Raw genomic sequence first — 13848 nt, forward strand, 5'->3', positions numbered from 1 at the left:
ATTCTATCAGCTCAGCATTATTTTGATTACCTAATTGGTTACTTATCATTTTTAAAGTCCTCATTCATCAATATCAGCTAAAGATCACAAATCAACCAGGAAACCCTCTAAGTTTGTTAAGTAATTCCCAAACAAAGATAACATAAGCAAAAGATGGACTTGCATTAAATAATCTATAGTTGGTTCATTGTTACTCTAAAAGCAAGTTCAAATCACATAAAATGACAAAAATTACACCATAATTCAATGAACAAGGTACAGTTCAAATATCAAGGCATTAACAATATTGTATAAGATAGCTAGTTCTGAAAAGAATGCTAGGACATGGAAATGACAGAGAACAAATACTGGGTTGGCTGGTCAAATCTTCTTAATTATCTAAAAAATCAAATCACTAAACCACGAAAAAAAATAATACTTACATGTCAAGGACATGCATTAACCAGATAACTTTTGCAAAACACATCTAAGTCAACTGCCTTGTGTTAATACGACAAGTTGTCACTAATCTTGTGATGCTCTCTATGATAGATACAATATTGAATGAACATCCCATATTTTCAAATAAAAACATAATGTGCAGTGTATACGCCATGAAAGTTAGTTCATCTCCATTTGGTTTGCTTAAGCACCAAACTCAACATTTTCAATCAAAAAGTAAAAATCACAATAATCAGAAATTTAAAAGAAGACTACAGAAAATAGAACCACAACAACAAAAAAAATACTAGAGTTAAAATTGTTTGATTGATTTCTAATAAATTGAATTAAAAGTTCAAGTTTGTGAAAGATAAAGAAAGATAAGCAATACCAAATTGAGAAAGTATTTACCCAACCAAACATCATTGTAGCAGGTAATGAAGCCAAAATTGATCGATTCAAATGCAAGGATTCAAATGCAAGAGAGCAGTCCCTGACACCTTTTGTTTTTATTTTTTTGCAATCTAAAACAGCCAACAGCTTTGAACAACTGTTATAAGCTGTTAAAATTTTAAAAAATAAAAAATTAAAACAACTAGTTTCAAACCAGATCGAGCAAAATCACTCGGTCCACGTGCCAGAACCAATTCAGATGAGTTAATACTAATCAGTACATATTGGTCTGATAAGTTATTTGGACCTCGAGACTAAAAATGATCATACAAAACTGCTAAGAGGAAAAATGCTAACTTGATCTAGTATTTTAGCTTAAACTGAACTATGTCTTGATACATTTATATACTCCACCAAAACTCAGTCTGCTAAAGTAACTACACTTGCAACATGATGATCACTAACAGACTTAATAAGAATGAAAACATGCCAAATTAAATTTCATTCTCAATAAAATTGTAGCACAACCTATCTCAGAGTTGATGCAGCTGTCCAAGGAGAAATCAAGCATATCGACTATGATAGTTCTTTTTTACTTCAGTGTTTTGCAACTAAGATGTTAAATCTGATCATTATGCTGGCATGGACCACTGATTGGATACATTAGTGCTGTAATCAGTGATTGAAACTAGGGAATATTAAAATGATATTTTTAAGTAGATATTCATGATCTTCTATTATATAAAGAACTTAGTGATGACTTTTATGATAAAAAACGGGGGACAACAAGCAATACCATCCAATAAACAATTTTTTTCTATTAGTTGATCTTCCATAGCTGCATGTACTTGACCATTTTTATCTATAGAAGAAACAGAAGAAAAATATAATTATCATAATGGCTTAATGGACATTCTGAGATGCATTTGTCACTTGGTTTTGAACCGGTTATGGCTTAGATGTTAATGAAAGACAAAGAGTACCTTATAAAACACAAACATTTAACCTCAATTAGATTTCAAACATGGCACAGAAAGTAAATTATGATGCCACAGACCTTGCATGTTGAGAGCATAGAAGAGGTTTCTTTCATTGAAACTGGCCCTAGATCCACAGGCACCCAACCTGAATATTAAAGATAATCAGTAAAATGTCTCACTGTTTAGGTTAGAAATGCCTACACTATGAAGATCCAGTTACATATGTTTCACAATCTTTTAATGCATTAGATCATCAAGGGATCATTTGGAAAGATGTAAGTGGAGCTATAACCAGTAATGATAGCCAGGTTAGGTTCAGCCACCAGTTATCCTAGACCCACAGACGTGGTATAGGCAACAAGTAGGAAATTGGACTTGGACCCTCTCCTTTCAACAATAAGGGGACCAGGACCAAGTTGAGTACAAAAGGGCAAGTCCAAAATGGATCTTGATATGTTCAAGTGATGAGAGAAAAGTGATAGAACACATATAATTTGTGACACGATTAATTAGGATTCTAATCAAAGCTTGTACCAAGTCCATGTTATAAAATTTAACAAATTCATAAAAAAGATTTAAGAAGTTTCACTAGAAAAAACTAAAATGAAAGAAAGAAACAAACAAAGAAGAGGTTGTGGCTTATGAAAAAAAAAGAAAAAAATTTAAGAAATAATAATACATAAAATAAATAAATAGGCAAGCATTAGCATGCTTTCCAGGACTCAGATAAGCCAAAATGAAAGTGTGAACTACAAATGGAAAGTAAAGGGAAAGATTAAAAGGACAAAGGTTCAAAAGGGCCAATCCAAGCTTAAAAATTAATTTTCACATGATTTTACAAGTACAATTCATCATACTAACCTGCCAAGATTTCATTATAAGCGTATATCTCCACCAGCTCAGGCTTGCCAACTTTGACACACACAAAATCTTTCTGAAAATAAATTGGAATCTTTCTTTGTTGTGTAAGTTTGATCAGTTCTAGTGCTTCTTTAACAGCATCATGTTCCACTAAGTGGGTAGGTACCGAAAGTCCGAAACCATTCATTATCTGAAATGCTAGCTTTCCAATGAAAATCACTCCATCACATGTAGAAGCTAAAACATGCAATGTATTAGCTTTTTTCAGGAAATTACTCCCTCCAATCTGCAACATATTTAGCTCCCATCAGAAGGAAACAGCATGCAGAATGCCAAAAATTTAGAATAAAAAAAACAAGAAAATCTTGGCAATGAAACTTTTATTTTAAATCAATTATCTAAAACATGGAATCAGACTATGATTCAAATGCAATAAAAGCAGAACGTATCTAGTTAGCACCAGTTTGGCAACATGTTGCTCCAACTCAAAAGGTTTGCATAGAATGAAGAGATCGGTAACAGTCCATAATAGTGCTCCAACGATCAAAATGACCGTTGGAATATTTTCTCATAGGTTTTTAAACCCATACTCCCCCATATTTCACTCCATTTCACTCTCATAGACATCGTATTATGGAGAATCATACGGTCAACAACAGTACGACATAATGATTTCAATAGGCGCTCGAGCGAGGTGAGGCCCGAGCGCCTCGCTTCATGTCCAAGCGCCTCGCTTCAAAGAGGAGCTGCCTGGGCGCTCGCCCGAGACCAGGCGCTTCAAGTGTGCCCTTGGGCTAAACCAGGCGACCAAACTAAATTTTTAGGTCTAGTTGGTTTTCGATGCTTTAGTTGGTTTAATCGAACCAACTAAATCATTGATATTAGGCCCCCTCTCACGATTTCCCCGACTTCCCCAACCCTAACACTCGTGATCGCAATTTCTTCGTTGTTGCTTCTCTCTACTGTCGCTACTCGCCGACTGCTCGTCGCTGCTGTCATCGCTCACCGCTCTCGTTGTCGCTCCTCGCTCCCGCTGCTGCTCGCAGCTCCCACTCCCGCTATCACTCGCCAATCCCGCTGTCACCGACGCTCGCCGCTCCCGCTCCAACTACGGCTGTCGCCTGCTACCACTGCCGTTGCCTCAACAACCTCGATCTTCTCACACTCTTCTCACTATACTGTTAACAGTATATTGCTACCTGTATACTAATAATCTTATTTTTTATTTATTAGATTAATAATATATTATTTTGATTTTAATACTTTTAATTTTTATTTATTTAATAGTATATTTTTTATTTAAAATTAAAAAAATATACTATTATGATTTATTTATTTAATGTGATTTTATACCTGATTTTCTTAATTTAATAGTATTTTTTTATTTAAATAATTATATTTATTAATTATATTATATATTTTTATATTTTAGCGCCTCGCTTCGCTCGGGCGAGTGCCTAGCATGTCGGGCGTTTTTGGACCTTGGCGCCTTTTGACGCCTAGCGCTTTTTAAATCACTAGTACAGTGATAGTTGGTCATACTTCTCCGAGCAACAATATGATACAAAGCAGCAGATCAGTAGCGAAAGTAGAAGCTCTAACATTTACCAATATATGCCTTAGGAGCCGCCTCGAACAAATGTGATTTATCATGATTAACCTACAATCATCACCACATTGATGCACCAATGGCATACGGTGTATATTTTAGCTGAAATCCTTACTTCTATTGAGAAGCACATTATTATTTCGAAATCCTATATGCTCTTATCCCAAAATAATTTGTATACATAAATCTGTCATGTAACGTTTATGTTTAAATCATATTGTTTCGTACAAGCACATACATATTTCGTTGTTTCACATGTGCTTTCTGATATATGCAAGTTTTATTGTTCACATATCCTTTTGTACTTTGGTGGCTATGGGATTGTCTAGACCTTTGCTAGAAATGGTAAAGGGTACCTGCTTAGATCCCATGATGCATTGTCAGCCCCTTCTGACTTCACCCACACGTGAGTGGATTGAGCTCCCAAATGTGGGAGACTTCTGTCAGGTGGTCATCCAGAAATGGATAGACTATATTCTGTTCAAGATCCGATTGCACCCTCTGTGTTTTTGATAAGATATCCAAAGCATTGCTTATGTGTTTATATGTGCGCTTTGGATGAAAATAAAATGAATGTAACGTCATTGATATGTTGCAAAATGTTTCATATGCCTTTGATATACTTCGAAACATTTTAAACGCCATTGATATGCTCCGAAACATTTCATACGTCATTGATATGCTCCGAAATGTTTCGTATGCCTTTGATATCCTCCGAAACATTTTATACGCCATTGATATGCTCCAAAATGTTTCATATGCTTTTATATGCTCCGAAACATTCCATATGTCATTGATATGCTTCGTAATGTTTCATAGGTTGTTGATATACTTTGAAACACTTCTTACGTTATTGATATGCTCCAATTATTCTTTACTCCATTTGTTATGAATCAAATATGTTTTGAATAAAATGACATTTGTGATTCTGTATCTAATGAGTTAATATCCATGAATTCTTGTATCTCTGACTTGTATTTTGATACAAAGTTTGTTTGAAACTACCATTTCTTATTCTGGATATGTAGCTCACTCCGTTGCTATATAACCCTTTTTCATGTTAGCTTGTCACTCACTGAAATGTTATAATTGAGCTGAGACAGTGGAAATCTATTTAGATTATGGGCAAGTCTTTGTTGGTTGTGATGTTATTGTTATATAAATGTATTTTGTATGTAATGAAATGTTGCTGACAAATTTGAATTGATATATCGTGTAGAAGTTTTAAAAAGACCTCTCTCGTTTGGGAATTATTGGAATGTTTAGTCTATAATAATATGAACTTGTAGAAATGGTTGGAGTTCTGATTGTATAAATTATTATGCTCAATACACTAAGTCGTGGGATAAATTTCATTATTATGTTCAACAAACATATCATATTAATATGCAGATGTATAGGATCGAGGACTCGATCCACCATCAATGGAGGCCTACCATTCATTTTGGTGGTAGAATCAGCAATTAGATATATCTATATATGTGATTATTTAATTCATTTGAATTTTAAAGTTTATATTATAATAAAATAATCTAATAATTCAAATAATTTTTCTGTAGATATTTTAATATTTACAAAAGGACAATACGTAACGGACAAAAATATGAACCTTGCACAAGGTTATTCCTCAAAGTCCGAAAAAGATTTATGATACTATTCTTACCTAATTTATATTGATTTTGCTAAATTTATACTATTACTATATTTATTTCTAACTTAAAAATCCTATCATAACTTTTTTTTTATTTTCAAGTATTTTTAGAGGATTTTATGCCTAAATTAGGTTTACCGCTTGATATGCCTTGGTGTACCGCCCAATATACTGTACTGTACCATACCGAGCAAAGTTCGAAACTCCGGTATGATACAAAATTTCATTCATTGTTATATAAACCAAGGTTCGCCGAACCGTACCGTACCGGCGTTTCGACGCTGGCTCGGTACGGTACGGTACGGCGTACCGAGCGGTATACCGAGGTGTACCGCTCGATACACCTGATTTTACCGATTTATCCCTCCGAAAATATCTGAAAATTAAAAAAAAAGCTAGGATAGAGTTTTCAAGTTATAAATAAATATAGTAATAGTATAAGTTTATCAAAATGAATGTAAATTAGGTAAAAATAGCATCACATATCTTTTTCGGGATTTGAGGTAGTCTTGTTCGAGGTTCGTATTTCAGCTCGTTATAGATTGAAATATCTATAGAAAAATCAGTTGAATTGTTAGACTATTTTGTTACAATATAAACTCTAAAATTCAAATGAATTAAATAATCATATATCTAGATATATCTGATTGTTAATTCTACCACCAAAACGAACGACGGGCCTCCACAGGTGGTGGATCGGGGTCTTCGATCCGATACATATCAATATGATACGTTTGTTGGACCCAATCATGAAATTGATCCCATGACATAGTGTATTGATACACCGTATGCCATTGATGCATCAATGTGGTACTGATCGTAGATTGATCGTCATAAATCATATTTGTCCGAGGCAACTCTTGAGGCATATATTGGTGTTGTTCTGTATCATGCTGTTGCTCAGAGAAGGATGACCAACTATCACCATACTGTTGTTGCCCATATGATTCTTCATAATACGATGGCTGTGAATACGATGAGTCTCTTTCTGTGTCTATATCATGTATGCTCTGTCGCATTTGTTCATATTCATCCACTGCCTTCCCCTTCCCCTTCTCCTTCCCCTTCCGTGCATAAACTTGACCAGTACCTTGTCGAGTTCCATGATCTGAATCTTGAGTGGTATGTGTAAAATATTGCTCCTCAGTCCATTCACCACCCTCAAGTTGTGCAGACGAGACCAACGACTGCCCGATATCACCGCCATCATCTGTTGAGGCACTGCTGTCCGTGTTGCTGTCATGTCTCTGGACCGAACGAGAAAGAGAATGTGATTGTGAAGGTGTCTCGTCGCCCGACTCGATTCTTTCCAACGATGCAACTGATGCTACTGCCTTCCCCTTTGCCTTTGCATGTTGGGCAGACGAGTGTGACCGTTGGGTATCGGTAGTTCCTCGAGCACTGCTACAGTGTGGTAACGGTCGATTTCGACCGTTACCGAGTGGTATCGGGCGGTAACGGTCGAAATCGACCGTTACCGAATGGTACCGGGCGATAACGGTTAAAATTTCGACCGTTACCGCCCGATACAGGCTTTTTTTGGTGTACCGCCCGGTAGAGGGCGGTCCGCGTACCGGTCGCCTCTCGGACCGGTACGTACCGCCCGTACCGGGCGGTACACATCGGTATGGCAAACCTTGATATAAACTACTACTAACACTGCCCCATTAACATAGCTAGATGTTCAGGAAAAAACTACAAAGATCATGAAACCAGCGAAGAAGCAAAAGAATATATCCATCCTAGAAAGAGTTCAAGTCGAGCTCATTACTTGATGCAAAACTCCTTAAAGTAAAGACAACTGTATATATGTTTTGACTATTTTGGAAAATTTAGATCAACATTTCAGTTCTCAAGTGATTTTAAGGTTTTGTGTCAGCATCATGCAAGTGTCTTTTATTCATAACTAGGACAAAGCAAAAATTTTATAAAATTATGGATCCGTCTTTTTTCACTTTCATCTTTCTGCTATTCTTATTCTTTTCTTTAATTGTACCCCTATAAAACTACTTAGCATTTCCAATAGGCACAAGTTCATGCCATCACCAACTAATGCGCTATCTAGACAAAGGCTTGGGCCACAACCTAAGCTGCATGGGAGCATACTACCAACTAAAATATGAAGATAACAAAGTGAAACAAATACATAGGAAGCTAACAATTTGAGTTACAAATGCTTTTGACCTTGCTAGCAATACAACAGTTGTTATGTGGACAGGATCACTACAATAATCAAATGCCTACCATATGTCATGTACAACTTGCAGTCCATAAAAAATCTGCTAAGATTATGAGAAAGAGCTAGCAGGAAAAAACTACAGTTCACCACATTTAGCACTTCAAAGTTATTCCTAATATGTTTAGCACAAATAAAGACATACATCTTGATGCAAATCAAAAGCAGGAACCATATCCATCAGATAATTGAATAAATGAGGCGCAGATTGATCTCCAACACCACCAATTTGAAAAAAGAAATAAAATAGTCCAAGTTTTTCATACTTCCTTCTTTAAAATCAAATTAGCATCTTGCAAAATAAATCCATTACATGCAGTACACTGTTGCACCAACTTGAATAACAACCAAGCTCATGTTGTAATAATTTCTTATTAGGAAAAAACATCAGAAACATGTTTAAGATTATCCCTGAAGAGTTTAAATGAAAGTAGCATCAAACAGAAATAGGATAGAAGAGGATACTATTGCAACACAAGGTTGTTTTTTGGTCTCACTGATCTTCATTAGTTGCAACAATACCTCCTCAAAATGAAAACCAGCAACAGATGCATGGCAAAAGCGGGCAACACCAACAGTTGAAGCAAGAACCCTATGTGATAGTGAGAAGGCATCATTAACAAAGATGGAGACACCAGATGACAATGTCTTGGAGAACTCGTAGGAATTTGCAACTTCTTCTTTATTATTTGTCTAAGTTGTCAAGAAGAAGGACATCTGCATTTTCCACGTTTTTCATCTTGAATTGCAAGATGGCAGAAGCATCATTTGCAGGCACAACTTTAACCTTGAGAAGCGCTGACAAGTGATCTGTTCAACGATGACATTTCAAGCAGAACACTTAATTAAAAGACCACAGCGGAAAACCATCATCATTCAAGCAGAACTTCAATTAAAGAGACCAAATCTCTAAACTACTGAAGCAAGATAGTCTAGTGCATATATATTAAGAAACTGTCTTTCTTCCTGTATGTCAATAAACTAATACATGATAAATTGAAAGCTAATATTAGAATGCTGCAGAGAACTAGTATGGTTACTTAATATCTTTTCTTAAGATAACATGATAAAAGCAACAGTGTATACATTAGGTCTGAAATGCTACTAACCTGCAAAGGCTTCTTTTGAAAGAAGCCTTGAAGCATTGGCCTGAGGCCAGTTGCTTACTAAAATTACTTTAGCCCCAGCATTGTATAGATACTTGATAGTTAAAATTGATCTATTTAAAGAGAGATCATCAGAAACCCTTAAATTCAGCAGAAGAGCAGAATCAAGCCGAACCATGACAACTTCTCCATAAAGTTTCTCAATGGGAAAGTTTCGAAGAGTTTGCACAGGTAACACTGAATCTAATCTATCAATGTTGATGTCTTTATCCTGAAGAAATGGCATCAGTTATATACTTACGAAAATCATCATCTAGTAAATGAAAATGACATATCATGATATCCAAGTATCCAACTCAGTGATTTAAAAAACGTTAGGCGCTAAAAGGCGCCACTGTCCAAAAACGCCCGAGGCGCTCGCCCAGGCGCTTGCCCGAGCGAAGTGAGGCGCTAAAAATTAATAATATTAAAATTAATAGTATTAAAATCAAAATAATAGTGTTATACTGTTAACAGTATATAGTATAACAGCATACTATATATTGTTAACAGTATACTTTCAATTTCGAAAGAGGAGAAGCGAAAGAGAAGAGAAGAGTGTAAGGGAAGACCGAGGGTGCTTAGAAAAGCGGGAGCGGGAGCGGCGACAGAGGCAACGACAGCAGCGAGCAGCTACAGCGACTGAGAGAGCAGGAGCGACGAGCAGCGACAGTGGCAGCGAGCAGCGTGAACGGTGAGCAGGGTTAGGGTTGGGGAAGTCGCACTGATATCGATGACCGAACCAGACCTAAACCATTGGTTCAGTTGCCTGGTTTAACCCAGGTGCTCACCCGAAGCTCTCGACGCCAGGCGTCGGGCGAGCGCCTATGCGGTGCCTCTTTGAAGCGAGCCACCTGGAAATGAAGCGAGGCGCTTAGGCCTCGCCTCGCCTCGCCTGAGCGCCTAGGCGAGCGCCCGAGCGCCTTTTTAAATCACTGATCCAACTAAACTAAGAGTATCCAATAAAATATAACACAAAATACAGCTGGAGAAAATTAAACTATGACAATCAGTAAGCAAGAGAACAAAGACAAATCTGGGCAAATGTACAAATTCGAGTAACAAGAAAAACATTCCATTAGAAGGCTTAACAAAGTGCTTCCAGTTCATGCAGCTGCAGATGCTGATGCATTCATATAACTGTTTTGATGGCCTATATAGTCTATGTAGTACAACTGAATCTTCATAACAAGCAGCTGCACATACCCACAAAGGAATTCTCAATAAAATGTTCACTATTTTACAATAAGGTTCAACATATGAACCAAATATTCTATTAAAACATCAAATAATTTTAAAAATATCAAAAATTGTAAAAGAGTCAAACTCACGTAAAGACCCATATCAGATTAGCTATTTTTAGGTAGGAGAGTCAACTACTTGACAAGGATTCAAATGCAACTAAAATAAATATAAGAAAATAGATCTAAGATATGAAACAATACATTGAACCTTTGTCTACAAATATCGATCAACTTCAATAACTTTTTGACAAAATGGTTATCTACCCATAAATTGTAAAGAAGTGAGAGGGAAAAAAATAAAAATTTTAATGCACCAACAAAATGTTAGATGGGACCTGTAGGCTATGCAAGGGAATGCAGTTCCCTTGGTTTCTGACAATTTGGAGTCTTAGTTTACTTTAAAATTTGAATAATTCAAAAAAATCTTGCATGTCTTTTTGTGCTGAACCTCCTAAATTTTCACAAATCCATATCATTTTATGTCAAAGCATTCTTTGTTCAAAACTTAGTTAAAGTACCGACTATATGCCATCATATAGTAACATCAAATTAGTAAATTTTCAGCACAAGCCAAACAAGTTGATAAGAGCCACTCTATTATTTAAGAAGAAAATATTACAACATTGGGCTCTTTTATCATGCATCTAACTCCTAGATCTTTTCTTATCTCTAAGCAATTATTGGTGCAACATAAAGCTGGGTTTCATCACAAATTATAATAATTGTGATGATATCACTTTGAAAGCAGGTTCAAATGTTCATCAAACTATATGAGAATCCATGATAATCAACAAAAATATATACAATAAAATAGAATGGACAATTTTAAAAACATTTTACAATCATCAAGTTCAAAATAATACAGACCTTTTTAATATCACATGTATTACAAGAATCTAGCACTTGCGAGCAAAAAGATTTGAACCGTGAACAGGAAGATCTCCAGATGCCTAAAAGTACAAGGACCAAACAAAAAACTTTAGTAAAAATTCTCAAAGAAAAAGGGATTATCATTTTGCCACTACACACACCAGATAAGAAATCAATCCACCTACGACTCTGTGGCCTTGAAATAGTGTGGCTTGGATTTGCTTGACGGAACATCAATGACTTGAGTGGTAGTGAACTTAATGAGTCAAAATGATACTGAGATCGATGAATGGAACTTGAAGCTTGAAGCATCATGAGGCTGACTTATGCCACTCCAAAACTTAAAAATTTAAAAAATTGTTACGATGACAGTAGAAGTCACTAAATCATAATCTTAATTCTTAAGAAAATGCATGATGCATCTATTGTAATAACTACAGCAGAGATGAACCTAGCATAAGCAAAGGATCTTTACACAAGTATCCTGATGACTGGATATAAGCATTCAAATGTCAGAATTCTCACACAAAAAGTGCAACAAGAGAGGAAAAGCAAAAGTAGCTACCTCAAATCTACAATACAAGCTTTCCAAAAAACAAATGATCTAGTATTATTTTCACCTACAGGCTACAACAATAAGCTAATATACCTTTTTGAACGATAACACTGGTAAAATATTCTTCCAATAAAATGTGGTTTAATTTTGGAGCTTGAATTTTCATAAAATTTCTGTAAAGAAGAAAGTGTGATAGGTCCAACAAAATTATAAATGATCTATGAATCTAAGATATAGTAAGAACTATTGATCACTAAATTTCTCTAACGATAACACAATGTGGGACCCGAACTGAGGTTTTTGCATCAATTCCTCTTTCATATTCAATTGGAACTTAAATCTGTAACCTATCATGATCCTAGTGGAAGTCTGTAACATTTATTTTGCTTCTATTTTGCAAACAAATTAATTCTCCCAAATCGATAATATTAAAATTTTTCATCACAAATCAATTCAAGATCCAAACTAACATTTGGGGACACTGAGAAACATTGAGTCAAATTTACATCAATAAAACCTATGCAGTTTATAATCATATAGCACATCATTCGATAATTCAGATTTATGAAAATCCAAGCCAACTTAACAAAACATTAACAACACTTATAAATCCACAAGCTAAACAATTTATACACTCAGAAATCCAACCAATTACCACCAGTTCATATCATTGTAAACTAAACTTAAGATTCCAAAATTCCAAATAAAAGAGATCTTTTAACACCTTTTATACGCTATATTCATTCAGGTTCATCGACAACACTTCGTTACATACAAAATATGCTTATACAACAATAACCACAATATATCAACCAATAAGATTTACCTACAATTCTGAATAGCTCCCTACAGCCTCAGCTCAATACAAACATATCAGAGAGTGACAAGTTGACCCGAAAGATTTATATAGCAACGGAGTAGGCTTAAAAAAGCTTAGCAACTGACAAAAAATTAAAATGTAATCAACAAATTAAAATGTAATCAACAATCTAATCCGGATTATCACATACTTTGAATTATTACCTTGCTTCAGGATTTGGTTATTGATAATCGGGTCAGTTAGAACACATACTCTATTCCAAAACTCCAAAGGCCATCCTCCAAAATTTGAAAATTCGACTTAAATCCCTTTTCTAATTCATTCCTCAAGTAGATTATATGTGGATTCGAAATTTGTTGAATGAGATCAGATTGCACATAGATAGAGCCATCAATATCATTAAGTCATGCCCTTTTCTCTCAATATTCAAATCAAAATTTGGGTCATTTCGAACACACACTCTATCCCAAATCGCAATAAGCCATCTTCTAAAATTTAAAAATTCGACTTCACTACCTTGACTACTTCATTCCTCGAGAGGACCAGATGTCCTTGGCATCCTAGATTCCTAAAAGATATCAAAGAAAATTTTCTTCGCTCTCTATTTAATTTACTAAATCGCAATATAATTTGGCACGTCAAATGTATCAAATATCATACAATGATCCTCGAATAATGTTCTGATACCACATCTGTCACGCCCCCCGAATTATCACATTTAGGAGGTGTGACCCCGTCTTAAAATCCATAATATTAAAATTTAATCAACAATCTAATATAAAATCCAAACTAAATTTGAGGACACCAAAAATCGTTCAAGTCATAATTCGCACCCATAATCCACAATTCATAAGCAAGAAGACCAAATGTCGATGTCATCCTAGATTCTTAGAAGACATCGAATATAAATTTCATCGATCTCTAATAATTTACTAAACCTCAATATAAGTTTGCACAACAAGTGAATCAAATATCGTAGTAATCCTTAAATCATGCTCCGATACCACCTTTGTCACGCCCCCAAATTATCATATACAAGAGGTATGACCTTGTCTGAAAATCC

The 13848-nt window shown here is 35.3% G+C and overlaps 1 pseudogene; it reads right to left on the reverse strand.

Moving 5' to 3' along the window:
- Positions 1 to 13848, reverse strand: part of LOC135618005 (uncharacterized) — a 43526-nt pseudogene that overhangs the window by 11013 nt on the left and 18665 nt on the right.

Source organism: Musa acuminata, chromosome BXJ2-7 (assembly GCF_036884655.1).
Source record: "Musa acuminata AAA Group cultivar baxijiao chromosome BXJ2-7, Cavendish_Baxijiao_AAA, whole genome shotgun sequence".
Lineage (NCBI taxonomy): Eukaryota > Viridiplantae > Streptophyta > Magnoliopsida > Zingiberales > Musaceae > Musa > Musa acuminata.